This window comes from Haliotis cracherodii, unplaced genomic scaffold (genome assembly GCF_022045235.1).
Source record: "Haliotis cracherodii isolate W230 unplaced genomic scaffold, xgHalCrac1.p SCAF_2, whole genome shotgun sequence".
Taxonomy (NCBI): Eukaryota; Metazoa; Mollusca; class Gastropoda; order Lepetellida; family Haliotidae; genus Haliotis; species Haliotis cracherodii.
In genome coordinates, this window is record NW_027266275.1 from 29,824,615 (window position 1) to 29,839,180 (window position 14,566).

The 14,566-nt window shown below is 38.4% G+C and overlaps 1 protein-coding gene across 4 annotated transcripts in view; it reads left to right on the forward strand.

Annotated features, from left to right (window-relative positions):
- The first annotated feature begins 2,484 nt into the window (after positions 1-2,484).
- LOC139467964 (serine/arginine repetitive matrix protein 2-like) overlaps positions 2,485-14,566 on the forward strand; it is a 43,184-nt gene continuing 31,102 nt past the window's right edge. The window contains exon 1 of one of the 4 annotated variants that reach the window (XM_071249576.1): positions 2,485-2,539. The gene's annotated coding sequence lies outside the window, so the exon portion shown is untranslated. Of the gene's footprint in view, positions 2,540-6,315; positions 6,508-14,566 lie in introns of those variants that run through there. The other 3 variants (XM_071249578.1, XM_071249575.1, XM_071249577.1) reach the window with 3 other exon arrangements.

Sequence of the window (14,566 nt, forward strand, 5' to 3'; positions counted from 1 at the left end):
ATAGGGGTCTGATTTACTGTCATATAAGTGTACGATGCATGAAGTGTTTAGAATTAGAGGTTGGGAGTTTGAATAAGATCGCTGAATCATGTTCTACTATACGCGTAAATTGTAAAGCTTTGATGCTCGTATTCAGTTACGTTTGATTACTCGAGATATAAACTGGTCTGATCTTCACTGAGGTGGTACAAGTATGGTGAATGTGTAATGGGTTTATTGTTCATGTCCGCCATAGATGTTCCATCGTGGGGAATCCGGGTCATATCAGGTCCCCAGTGACTCATGCTTGTCTCCTTGTGGGTATTCTTCCGGGTCAGATGAGGTCCCAAGTATCCATGCTTGTCTCCCTGTGGGTATTCTTCCGGGTCAGATGAGGTCCCAAGTACCCATGCTTGTCTCCCTGTTGGTATTCTTCCGGGTCAGAAGAGGTCCCCAGTATCCATGCTTGTCTCCCTGTTGGTATTCTTCCGGGTCAGAAGAGGTCCCGAGTATCCATGCTTGTCTCCCTGTTGGTATTCTTCCGGGTCAGAAGAGGTCCCCAGTATCCATGCTTGTCTCCCTGTTGGTATTCTTCCGGGTCAGAAGAGGTCCCGAGTATCCATGCTTGTCTCCCTGTTGGTATTCTTCCGGGTCAGAAGAGGTCCCCAGTATCCATGCTTGTCTCCCTGTTGGTATTCTTCCGGGTCAGAAGAGGTCCCGAGTATCCATGCTTGTCTCCCTGTTGGTATTCTTCCGGGTCAGAAGAGGTCCCGAGTATCCATGCTTGTCTCCCTGTTGGTATTCTTCCGGGTCAGAAGAGGTCCCCAGTATCCATGCTTGTCTCCCTGTTGGTATTCTTCCGGGTCAGAAGAGGTCCCCAGTATCCATGCTTGTCTCCCTGTTGGTATTCTTCCGGGTCAGAAGAGGTCCCCAGTATCCATGATTGTCTCCCTGTTGGTATTCCTCCGGGTCAGAACAGGTCCCCAGTACACCATGCTTGTCTCCTTGGTTGGGATTCCAGGTCCGAACAGGTCCCCAGTATCCATACTTGTCCTGTGGGTATTCTTCCGGGTCAGAACAGGTCCCCAGTACCCCATGTTTGTCACCCTGTGGGATTCCAGGTCAGGACAGGTCCCTAGTATCCAAAGCTTGTCTCCCTGTGGGTATTCTTCCGGGTAGGAACAGGTCCCCAGTACCCCATGTTTGTCTCCCTGTGGGATTCCGGGTCAGAACAGGTCCCCAGGATCGACTAATGAGGATCGGTTGGCTACTATGTGTGACATCTGTGCTGTTTTCTGCATTTGTTACTTGATTTTTTTTATACAAGGAAAGGTATTAAAATAAGAGTTGTCTTGTTTACCAATCCCAATTTCCAGTCGAAATAAAAATATGTTAAACCATTTGTGCACGTGACATAAATAAACATATTTTTTTGACAGTAGTAGATTTTAAAGTTGTCCTTCCTATTCTGGAAAGTCAATATATGTACGGGTCATATTCACTAAGATGAAAACAGGTTATTTTACGTGTTATATTGAAAAAAAACAACCACAAAATAAAGTACAGATCAATATATGTACGGGTCATATTCACTAAGATGAAAACAGGTTATTTTACGTGTTATATTGAAAAAAACAAACCCACAAAATAAAGTACAGATCAATATATGTACGGGTCATATTCACTAAGATGAAAACAGGTTATTTTACGTGTTATATTGAAAAAAAAAACCCACAAAATAAAGTACAGATCAATATATGTACGGGTCATATTCACTAAGATGAAAACAGGTTATTTTACGTGTTATATTGAAAAAAAAACCCCACAAAATAAAGTACAGATCAATATATGTACGGGTCATATTCACTAAGACGAAAACAGGTTATTTTACGTGTTATATTGAAAAAAAAAACCACAAAATAAAGTACAGATCAATATATGTACGGGTCATATTCACTAAGATGAAAACAGGTTATTTTACGTGTTATATTGAAAAAAAACCCCACAAAATAAAGTACAGATCAATATATGTACGGGTCATATTCACTAAGATGAAAACAGGTTATTTTACGTGTTATATTGAAAAAAAAACCCACAAAATAAAGTGCAGATACAGCGCAGGAACAGATGAGTAAATTGCTGGGGAAAAGAAAGTATACACACAAAAGAAACAAACAAGAAATGGTTATATTTTGTTGACGTATTTAATACGGGTATCATAGGCGATACTACATGCATCATATCAATGAGTATTTCACAACCAGTCTCGTGCACACACCCGTCTCAAGGAACCCCCGGGGTCGCAAATCCACAGTATACGGTTATGAGCGGAGTGAAGCGTGAGTGTACAAGTGTATATTCTCTCTTGCTCGGCAGTTTGTATCAGTTAAGCTGCTATTTTACTATAACTGCTACCTATAGTCTATATAGTATATAAGACACACCTGAGTAATCAGCTTATTGTGGAAGTCCTGCGTCCCCAGGTATAGCGTGACGCCCAGTAACAACAAACAACCCATCCACAAGCCGGGCCCATTGTCAGAGGTGTCAAAACGAAACTGTAAGTAAATACAATGTAAACAACAGTTTATTAGAGACATGAAGATCGCCCCACAACAATGGCTGGCCAGACCTTGTGATGCTTATAGAAACGCTTGGGTACTGAACAATGCAGCTGATTGTATTAAGGTAGACAAACAAAACTTAGAATAGATCAATACCTTGAGAAGACGTGTTTGTTTTATTTCACGAAAACCTAAATCTTACAGATGCTTCTAAGTCTCAGTTAAAACATGGTTTAAAAAAGTTTATTATCGGTCTAGCGTGACATGAAAGTAGTCCCGGTATGGATCAGTGACAAGTAGCGTAAGAAGTCGTAGCTTACAGAGTACTGATATGTTTAATTTGATTTGAGTTTAAACGCACAAAACGATTATTTGTACATATGGAGTTTAAAAAATCTTACTACGAGTTAGTTAAGTAGTTTTTTCCGCTCCGGGTATTAACATCGGAACTTTGAATTTGGGGTGACCAGGGACCGTATTTATCAAACAAGTTAGTTAATTTCAAGTTCACGGGGATGATTAGGCCCCATCTTGGTCCACAGCAAGTGCAGAATAAGGAATGAGCGAAACGTATAGAAATCGTTACGAAGGTAGTGAGATGTGTTCGTATCAATGTTAAACTGTTCATTTCAACACATGCATTTTGTTTACTTTACAACGCTTAATGTACTGGTATGGCGTTCGTGTGTCGAAAAGGCTAATTCGAGCGGTTTTCAGAACCGTTTTTCATTTGATAAACTGTTTATGTAACTTGAAGTTGGGGAAGCGCCACTACAATATCTCTACGTTTAAGTGCACTTGAGTGTTAACCACAGTTTTGACATATTTACCAATATACGAACACAATACATTACATCACAAAAGTCTGTGATGTCCAAACAGCGTGTGTTATCTTCATCAAATACACGAAGTCGCCATACAATGCACAGGCCACTCTCAAGACTCTCCCCGCTCGCACGTAATCCCCAAGTTTGACAGCTTATGACAGGGCCGTGCAGGTAGAACCGTCGTTATCTACTGCAAACAGAGATGGTAGGAGAAATACTCACGTCGTTGTGTGACCAGCTTGAAGGGTCGTGAGGGAACGGGTAGGTAGGGGTAGGTAGGGGTGGGGACACCACCGTTGTATCAGGCTGCAAGATACATAAACTGCCGGGCAAAAGAAAGTACACTCTTGAAAACTTGATTTGGTCAAAATATTACAAACGCTATCAAAACGTGCTGAAACACTGCCAAAGCAAGGTCCAAAACACAGCTATGATACCTGTATGAAATACATCACTATCGAATGGTCATGTCTTGTTGGTTTCCTTTAGCCAGCATCAGACATGGGTGTATACTTTCTTTTGCCCGGCAGTTTATATATACTAGTAGTAGAACAGCCTACACCATACCCCGTGTCCCCAGTTACCATATCTGAAGTGACTTTCATGAGATATAAATGCCCTGGCTATATCCCACACTGTTGTCGCCCCACTGTATACTACGTACAGGTTAGATTGACCCATAAATCTCTACTAAGATACACTTCGGTCGATTTGGCTGGAAAAAATCATGAACAAAATGTCATTTGTGAATGGATATGTCCCTTTAAGGGGTAAAGGCTCGGGCAAATTGACAAATTCCAGACAGTTTAATTATTCTTATTATGATAATAACAATAACAACAACAACAATGATAATGATAATAACAACAACTTAAAAAATTGGATATACAAAAAAATATACAAACGTTAACAAAACGTTACTTGGCTGAAAACGAAATGGCACAACACCGCGAAGCGAATTCGCACTTTAAAAATATATGTCCGCTTAGAATCTGGCATAACTTGTGTTTCTGTGTATATCTACGTTGACCATACAGCAACTTTGATGGATTAGGGTTTAAAAGTAAACAACAGTTTGACGCGTTTAAATAAAGTAATATCGTAATCATTTTCATCTATTATAAATAAAAATGTATTCATGGAAGAAATATTAGAGGGCGTTTTGTTCTACAGGTCAACTGATTTCTCACGTCCTTAATAATGTCTTGCCCCTATAACATTATAACAGTTGCAGGTCGATGACCCGCCTCGTTGAATGACCAAAATAACAGGTTCGTCAAAGGTAACAAAAACAGAAAGCTTTACGGCTATTTGGAAACGTCCTGTAGAGACAGTTATAAAACTAGAAACCTTTATGAAATCATTAACCGAGGTCGTTGAAGTCGGTAATTACTGTCAAATTAGAGTAATCGTTACTATGGTAACGTCATTAAACCACCCGAAATGGTCGTTTTCAGCCCAGCCTTTGTTAAGGTGGAGTTAAAACACACGGACTCTGCTGTTTACTAAGGGTAGCGGGTCGCGTGATTGACATTTAAACGGTCTTGTGAATGAATGAATCGTTTGGAACTTTACAACCGACCAAACTGCTACTTTTCTTTATTTTTGTATTCTATAAGCGTAATCAGACTTTACTCGTAATATTTGTGTAGGAACCATGTACGGGAGATGTAAGGTTGTAAACCTATAGCCGCTCAGCTAGGGCTGCATTTAATGACGGATAATCCCAGAGTCAATATTTACTTTTCTGACTATAAGGGAGAAAGTGTGTAGGACTTATCCAGCTGTACGTTTTGAAGTTTACCGCTTTTAGTTCTAACGTAAACAGAAAACGAATGGTGCATACAGTTTTTCAATCGATTTATCTTCGGTCTAAACAACACATCAACATTACCGTTCGAGGTGGTTACCCAGCTCGGGTAATTGTGCATTAGGTCAAGGCGATGTGGATTCAACTTTGAATTACGATATTTTTTTTATTTTTTTTATGTATACTTAATGAACGCTTCACTTTGAATGTCACGTTGCCAAAGAACGCCCTGCGTAATTTTTTGTACTCTGGCAATGACACAGTGACATACACATTTTTAAAATATTTATTTAACAAAGCTTTTCTTGCGATTATTAAACGTTTTCGATAAGCAATTTGTATACACATTATGCTGTGCGGTTATAAAAGCATGGCAAACAGAAAGCGGACATCTGTCCATATGTTAGGTAATGCGACTGTCCCATCGAATTACAAATTATCATTCTGCTAAAATGATTTCGGTGTATATCTACAAGTAGTTAAAATTTAAAATACAATTTTGCTTTTACTTATTGTCTTCCAATTAATCCAGTGTTACTAACCTTTGAAAAAAAATCATTTTTAAATGGAATTCCATGTTGAAAATTAAAAAAAATATATATGTTTTAAGAATTCATAGAAGATGTTTATATACAGGGATCGATGGAAAGTTTAAGTGAATGAACCCATTTTACAATTAAATCGATCTTTTGTAAAAGCACTTAAAGTATCGTTAAGCCTTAACGATTCTCTGTTACAACTAACAGCAAGGGGATTGTTGTATTTCCAAGCCAGGCCTGCCATCAAAACCTATAAAGCATCAATCAAAGCGTCCACTGGGGTATACGAGAGGAAATGCGTTTCCTGTGGCCGGTTAAAGCTGTGTGCCCATCACGCAAATGTCGGTATAGTAGTGTGTGCTCCGTCAATGGAGGCGCACCTTGGCCTAATCACCGCCGCCACCTGATAACGGGATCTCCCGCTCAGGTGAGAGTATCAAAGTGACACTTCTACAGGTGATTTGATATGGTGCGTTTGGATAAAATACAGTTAGCAATAACATCTGTGATGTGCATATAGGATGTTCGCAAATGCATCCCAGCGCAAACTGAAGTTTTAAGGCGCACTAAGTTGCCAAACAACACACAATACCTTTCTACTACGTCACGTATTGTTCCCCACCGTGAGTCATGTAGGAATCCTTCCGCGCTCATTTGCATAGCCCCTGATGGCGCTAGTAGGGCTTGTTGATTAGCGGACGACATCAAACAGCCACAACAAGTGGGAAACTTCGGCAACTTTCGTGAGAGTGGATATTACTGTGTTTTGTGTTTCGTGGAAAAACTGGGTAAGTTATGTTTTTGTAATTTAAGTGTATTTCATAAGCGCTACCTGCACGTGGGAAGCGGTGTTTTGCATGGGACGAAAGGAGAGCCGACGATGGACGTAGTGCGATGCCAGGTAGTCGGAACGCCCTCCCAGGTGAATTACAACGACTGGCGTTGGAATCTCTTATCAACTACGGTATTTCTGCAAAATTATATATTTCAATGTATTTGAAAGTTTATGGGGGACAACGTGTTTCTCAAGTGTGTTATGTTTACGGGTCATTGTTTACGTATAGTATTCAGGACCGGGACTACCTTTAGCCCGTGAAGCCAGGTAGGCAGATCCAGGTAGATGCCAGGTCCCTATAGTCCGTATCGCAAAACCTGAACACACTACTGTACAATATTTTGTTTTGAAATGCTGCGTTTCAGTGATGTATTAACTTAATTAGGCTTTGTATCGAATGTTTTTATGCCAAAATCTTTTACCGTTTGAACGCGGTAACTCGGATCGGAAAGTGAAGCTTGCAGTGCAGAATAATATAGGCCTATTTGTTTAGAAGGAATACATAACTTCTACTACGCGTCTGTTGCGATTGTACTATTTTTCCATCAAACAATTTATTGAACATTTACTTTGATTTTGTTAATATGCATATTATTTAAAAGAAAAAAAACTTGCTGGTTAGTATATCTGTATTTTTTAGTAACATTTGTTTACTCCTTGTGTTGTTGACTCTGAATAAAAGCAGGGGACTATACTTTCTTTTTCAGTTAAAACAACTTTTTGTAAGGTAGTGATGCTAGTAAAAGTCATCTTAAAATCGGATATCGTGTACCTTGCAGGAAAAAGTCCCATGACTAGTTCATCATTTTAGGACAGAATCAGCAAATATTATGAAATCACTTTGATCAGGATCGATGAGTAATTCTTCTAAAAAATGAAACTATTCATACAATTAGGAACATCATATAAGTAACTGTACATGTTGTATTTAAGTATATTTTATTTTGGTTTAGTTAGATATTTTTTATGTTCAATTTGTGACAAAAATTAAAACATCTGCTGTGTCAAGCATGTTAACTTACATTCCAGATTCATAATTTTGAATGTACCTTTATTTATCATTCAGTGTCACAATTAACTTCCATCTCCTTTCTTACATCTTCCAAAGGTTATATAACTTATAAAACCACCTACTTATGTTATAGTACCCTTTATAGTACTGTCTTAACCCTGTGATATCAACAGTGTGATGCGGGATTACTTGCTTAAGTTGATAAATCCAGGTACAACCTGTCAAAAAGTTGCCCCCTTGTGCATGTTGTGAGGACAGCCCGATAACAAGTCTTTGCAAGGCATTTAGAAGTGATACACACACGGAAGAGAATTCATGGATGACAACTTCTTTATTATGATGAACACGTTTTGGAGTATGTTACTTACTCTTTCGTCAGGTTATAAATGCTATGAAGCAGAGAACATAAATATGTACCTGGAAGAACAACAAATGTAAAAAGATAACAAAGGTATAAACTTAACGGGGGGAGGGGGGGTCAACAGATGATTGGCGCTGATAGGTGATTAGCAATGGGCAAAAGGAAGCCTGATTACAGGTAAATAATGAAGGATGAATGTGACTTCCCCATGGGATTCCCACCTACATATCCTCATCAGCCATTCTGCTCATCAACTCTCACAGATCCCAAAGAGAGGACCATACACCCAGGTGTTCAGTCTCACCGGAGTGCTACCCCAGTGCAAAGGGACATCACGATCTGGTTAATTAGACCAATGTGTAGTATAGCTACCCAGTCAGCTGGGTAGTGTGTGTAACAGTGGCAAGTTAGGGCATGTGCTGTATAACTCATAACACCTCTCTATTGTATTGCATTGTAACACATTGGGGAACATTGTTGAAGTTGAAACATGTCTTTACCAAAACTGCATTGCAAATTAGACAAGGATTATTGATCTATGGGAGACTTGGTCCCTTGTATTCATCTGATGGTAATTTATGTAAATAGAGGAGACAGGTTTTTGTTTCTTTTGACAGCTTTTTGATATTTCCTTCATCTTAATGTAAGAAATGTAAATTTTGGTACAACAGGTGGTAGACAGCTTGAGATGTTTAATGATGCAACAAGTTCCCTTGATCATGCTGATTTGTTGATGTGTTAAAATTGTTTATAATGGTTTTAGAATGTGTATGGGTAGTACTCATGAACCGGTCTTGCTGTAGAATGTTTTTATGGAAAACACTATACTCAAAGTCAAACACAGAAATAAATGAAAAATAACATTGACAACAGATTCTACTTATGGCTGAGAAAAAGAGAGTGTATGAATATCAGATACAAGGCTGCATATCGTGGCATATCAAATTTCTTGTTAATTGTAGAGAAAGTAAATTGTTGGAAATCATGGAAAATGGGAACGTTGACAAACATCCTTATCAAGATGGAACTCCCATTTTGTGTGACTACTCCCCTGGGGGTATTACGTGCAGGTGTGCTAGTTGATAGGAGCAGTGAGATCTGCATTGGGTCCTATTTTGTGTCTCAAGTTTACTTCGGTTCTTTGCTGGAGAAATCAGTAAGAAATTGGCACGACCAAGACACACGTGATCGCAGGATTGGCCAACTCAAACTGTGGCTTTCGTGTTTGTCAGTCTAGAAGGCAGATTGTGTTCAAAAGATCATGTGCATGAGCAGGGTGGCTCATATTTTCATGCATAGAGTTCAAAGTAAACTTGTTGTATTTATTTATGATTTAAGTGCGTAGTGTAGTTGTCTTGAGCAGGTTAGCAGAAATCATACATATTCCATCTTGATCTTGCTGTATAGAGGCATGGCTGGGGAATCCACTTCCAGCTTGGGATGCCAAATACAGAATATTTTACAGCTTGAATACACTCTGTTTAGAGTTACAAAACAGGACTTTTTGCCAAAATTCGATCATTTCTTGATCTGAATTTTGCTATAAAGTCCAGTGTTATGCTGACGTTGCAGGATGACAGGTGTCAAGCAGTTATAAAACCTATGTTTTCAAAGATGCACAGTGTCTACAGTACATGGTTTTGATGATGGGTTCTTAATCAGTTCCACAGCTATCTACCCCTTACTCTTAATCAATATCAAACAAGCAGCGGTTAACGGTGTCTTTTACAACAGTGATAAAACCATCGCATCTAAGATACTTTGGTCAGTATAAACTGATGATGGAGAAGGGTGGCAGCTGATAGCCTTACTCTCCAAATGCTCAAAGGAATTAAACCATCCATAACCGAAGAGATCTACGAAATCAGCCACAGCATGGGCATTGAATTACCTAATATTCTTGAGGGCCCAAAGTTCTCTTTCAAAAGTTGATAAATACTGATGTTGAAGTTCTTGAGCTTTATTTATCGCATGTTTATGTCAAATTATACAACTTTTAGTGTTCAGTTTTATGTTTGATCTGTCATGTGCTGTCACGAAATATTTGTGTATGTGCTGGCATAACCAAAAAAACAAGATTATGAAGAAATAAATATGTTTATGTTTTGAATCCTGATGTAAGGCCTTGTGTGTGACAAGCCCAGTGGTACAAACCTCTCACTGTCAGAGCTGTGATAATGAAAAGATTTATTACTACAAAAGGTAGACATGGGTATGGAGAAATATTGTTTACACAAATGTGTGACTGATCTCACTATGTGCTTTTGTGTTGTACAAAAAGCTTGAAATACACTTGCGTGATCTGGCGATTGGGGTTGTTTGTAGATTTGGATGATTTGACATGAAGGGCCTCAGTATGTAAACAAAGCTACCTGACACGCACTAATGTGATATGGAATATAATTCTGCCCTGGTCCAACTTGGCCCCTTGCCCACACAATTGTCAACACAGGGTTGTCACATGTAGAACGTTTGACCAGTGTCACTCCAAAGGGGATTGTCAGTAGCCAGAGCTTAGCATCTTTGTAACAGCCCAAACACAAACCCAATACAAGATAGCTAAATTGAAACTTTTTCTTCTGTGACATTGATAAGGCTAGATCTTGTCAAGACATGCTATCCTCTCTTATCGTTGAAGATTTATGGACTGTATACCCTCTTACGTGGTGATTTCAGGAGGATTAGGTAGTGCAGGCTTCTTGGACACACTCTAATAAGTGGGTTGAAAGGCAGCTAAGTATGATTACTATCAACCAGGGTCTCTGTAATATTACAAGCCTTGCAGCTGTAGAAGCTACAGTTTGTTTAGAACTAATTGTGCCCTAATGACATACACTTAATCAATTCCCATTGTCTTCTTCAAACAGCTTCTTGTTTGTTTTGCCTTTCATGACAACTATCATTCTTTTCTCTAAACCTGATTGATTGAAACAAAACCCTTTGATAATTCAACAGTACTTTTTGTAAAGTAATGTGAAATGTGAAAAACGGGATTGCATGAAAGTTATACCTGAAAACTTTTGCTTTTGTTTGTTCTTTTGATGAGAAAAGATATTTCTGTAGTTGAATGACAGTTAGTAGATTAAATGTTTACATCATTCAGGCGAACCTCTGCCCCTGTCCACCGTCATGATTGAACAAACATTTTTTTAGGTTTTACAATGTATGGGGTCAAATTTAATGTTAATGCTGGCACATACAGTGAAACCATATTTGCCATGGCAGATTCACTATAGATATATGAAAGATTTGGGTGTTCTTTAACAAATGTTTAACTTTTCTTGAGTAGTATATAAACACAAAAGAAATTAACATAGAAAAGAAACATATTTGTTGAACCACAATTTAGTCAATCCTGGCATTTTCACCAGGAATGGCACCATCTGTATCATGATTTCATTGTATACCTAAGTAATGGGTATGTTCTGTCTATGAATCATGGCCCAGGTACGTGACTGCCGTCTTCACAATAACGTCTTAAGAGTTGGTAGAGCGAGAAGCATCAGTCGGGGATGTAGCGTGTGCGTACTAGGCCTCCTATGTAGGCCAGAGCTGCTGCTTCACTTCTCCTGATGTCACTTTGTTGGGACATGATGATGCAGATTCTGTCAGACTATTACCTGATAATTCCAGTAATTCACATCATAACTACACAGGTGACACATGTTGACGACCACGTTTACCTGGATAATGATACACAAAAGTGTGTATGGTGGATGATTTGAGTCCATTCTGTTGTTGTCCTAGACTTCAGGTAGGACGGTAACAGTAAACTTGCAAAGCTTAACTTAAATACTTGAATTATGACTGCTTTTAAAAGTTGTCTGTCATCTTATATGACTAATAATTCAATATTATTTTTATTAAAGTAACCATGGGTATTATTTTTCATTGGGTACTTATGGGTACAAGGGTGAGTCATGATGTTTAGATTTATAATGTAAACAGTACACCTGTAAACATAGTAAATGGTCACCAGCTACTCTAGGTCTGCTGTACTCTACATGTGACTTTACCCCATAATCTGTTAGGTCCAGGTAAATATTTCCTTTTTTATGCAAGACATTAAACCACATATTTCGAATTTGTTGATGGAGATATCATCTCTGGAGAATAGTATGTAATTAATCACAATCTCAGGTGACCTGCACATCACCTGATCAATTGGCAGTAATGACAAGACCGCCAACTAATTAACGATGTGTCATACCTGTCAGGGAGGGTATGTTAGTCCAGTCTTAATCCCCTGGGAGGAATTTTCAGTGTAGGTAATTACAAACTGACTATTCAGGATAATTGTCATTCCAGCTTTTCCATTGGTCAAACTACCTGTGGCTGCCATTTTGTTAATCACCGTTATTGATTTAACATCAGTTTAATACACATACACAAGATTCTTGTCATAGCTAGGATAATCTTGACATGCATCAACGTCCAACTGGAGAGTACTGATCAATAAATGAGCACTGTCTTTTTCATTTGTCTAATTATATGGTATGGAGCCATTTTCATTTTCGTTGCTCAACACTGATTTTAATATATTTTGTTCCACTGATATGCCAAAGAAAACAATAATCATAGTCATTTTTTGAATAAGTTATTTGTAGTCACAAGGGACGTGTGTGAATTGTCATTTTGAGAAAAGTATATAGAGTGTATAGATTTAAGTATGTTGAGTACTATGACTAATATACACATGATTTATTTTTAGTGTGGTAATTCCAGTAGAGAGGAGATAAGACTGACAAGGACTGGACATATTTTTTAAAGTTATGAGTAATCAGAATTATCAATTAATATATTAAACAAAAATAATTTCTGTCATACAATTGAAAGAGTTTTCTAAATTTGAAGTCATAAGATGAAGGAACTTAAAAAACTGGTTCCATAGATAATTTTTATCTTGCATGCCTCATAGGCTTACATCATGTGTTGTCAGGTGATGGTTGTCAGCATTGAGTGCATCTGATAAGGGAGATAGCCTTGACAGCCTGTATCACACGACAGATCGATGCTATGGTGTATTTTATCAGCACTGATGATACGTTGCCATGGTTATTTGACTAATGCTTACATATACTGCTTATGTAATACTAATTGTGTGCCCTGACCAGACAAAATATATACCAGAGATCAGCCGTAAGGACAGGTTTGTTGGCTGAATTTGTGTGCTTTTTTATAGGTTTAGTGTAGCTTGAGAAACTGGATATTCAACAAATCTTTTGGAATTGTTTGAATGGAGTAACAATGATAAGGACAGGAGTTTTACTTTAAAAAATTAATTTTTCTTTTCTCTGTCAGTGTCACATTGTGTGGAGTAAGTCAGGTTTCTGAAGAATATCTGAAGTTTTCTTTTCTAGCCGTGCTAGCAGTGTTAGATCTGTCCTATTATTTTGTAATGAGACACTTATGAAAGCCTTGCTGTTAATGGGATACTTAAGGTGACAAATCAGAGATGAAATTGGGAAAAATGTTTTTAGGGTTGAATACCGTGATACTCAATTGTTGACTGTTGGGCTGTAACTTGACGATTCTTTGTCCAGCGTGTATGATATAGTATGCAGTGTATATCATAGCCACGGGGAGTATTAAAGTGTATATCATAGCCATGGGGAGTGTTACAGTGCACCTTTGTACACTGGTCCCCCATACCAACCCACGCTTGACATGTCTATGCTACACCAATCCCATCACGTCACTATGTGTCACAGAGTTGTGGGTGGAGCCTTTCTATATGGCTTGACAAATATACCTGTGGAGGGCTTTAGAGAAGTGAAGTACATTGTGTGCAAATAGGTATTTTTTATATACCTACATCTATGTTAGACCTGAACTATCAGCTGACTGTTTCTCAGGATTTCTGATCCGGGTCTTTTCAGCTAGTTTAGATGAGATTCAGTTGAGAGGTTAGTTTGTACTTGGGCATTAAACTGTCATTGTGATATTTTTAGAACCATTTTGACAGGCACGCGTAGGGCGTCATGACCTTGGTGCATTCATTGTTGTATAGGAGCATGATGCACCTGTATCATGCCTGTATGGACCGAGAACGTCAACATGTCTGTATGACAGTGATGATGCATATTTCCCTTTCAAGGTGATAACTTGTTTGTGGAAGTTTGGGTGGTGATAATGACCTACTTGATTTGATCAGGTCTTGCTCCACTGGTTCTGCACCAGGTCAATGGTTCTGCTCGAATGAACTTGAAAGGGACTTCAGGTGTATTCTTCCACCTGGCTAGCTCGTGGTTGGCTGGGCAGTGTTTAGTCATGGCAGCTTGTCTTAAAGTTCTGTTTAAGAATGCTCGTGCCAACTGAAAGAAATGTTAAATAATTCTTCGCTAGGTACAAAGTATAAAAAATATATTGTCATAAGACCAATTATAAAATGGCTGAACACACAAAGTATTCAGGATAAAAACTGATATTTCCAAGCTTTTATTGTTGGAAACAGGAATTGATAAATACATTTAGCAATTCTAAGCTCTTATCCAGTAATGTTTAAGTTTGTACAAAAAGACAGACATTAATAATTTTTTGTTGAAGTTGAGACTCAATGCTTCATATAGCATTCCTTGTATCATGGAAGAACATATGTTGCCATAGAAATATGTGTTTTTGTAAAATTGGAGAATGATC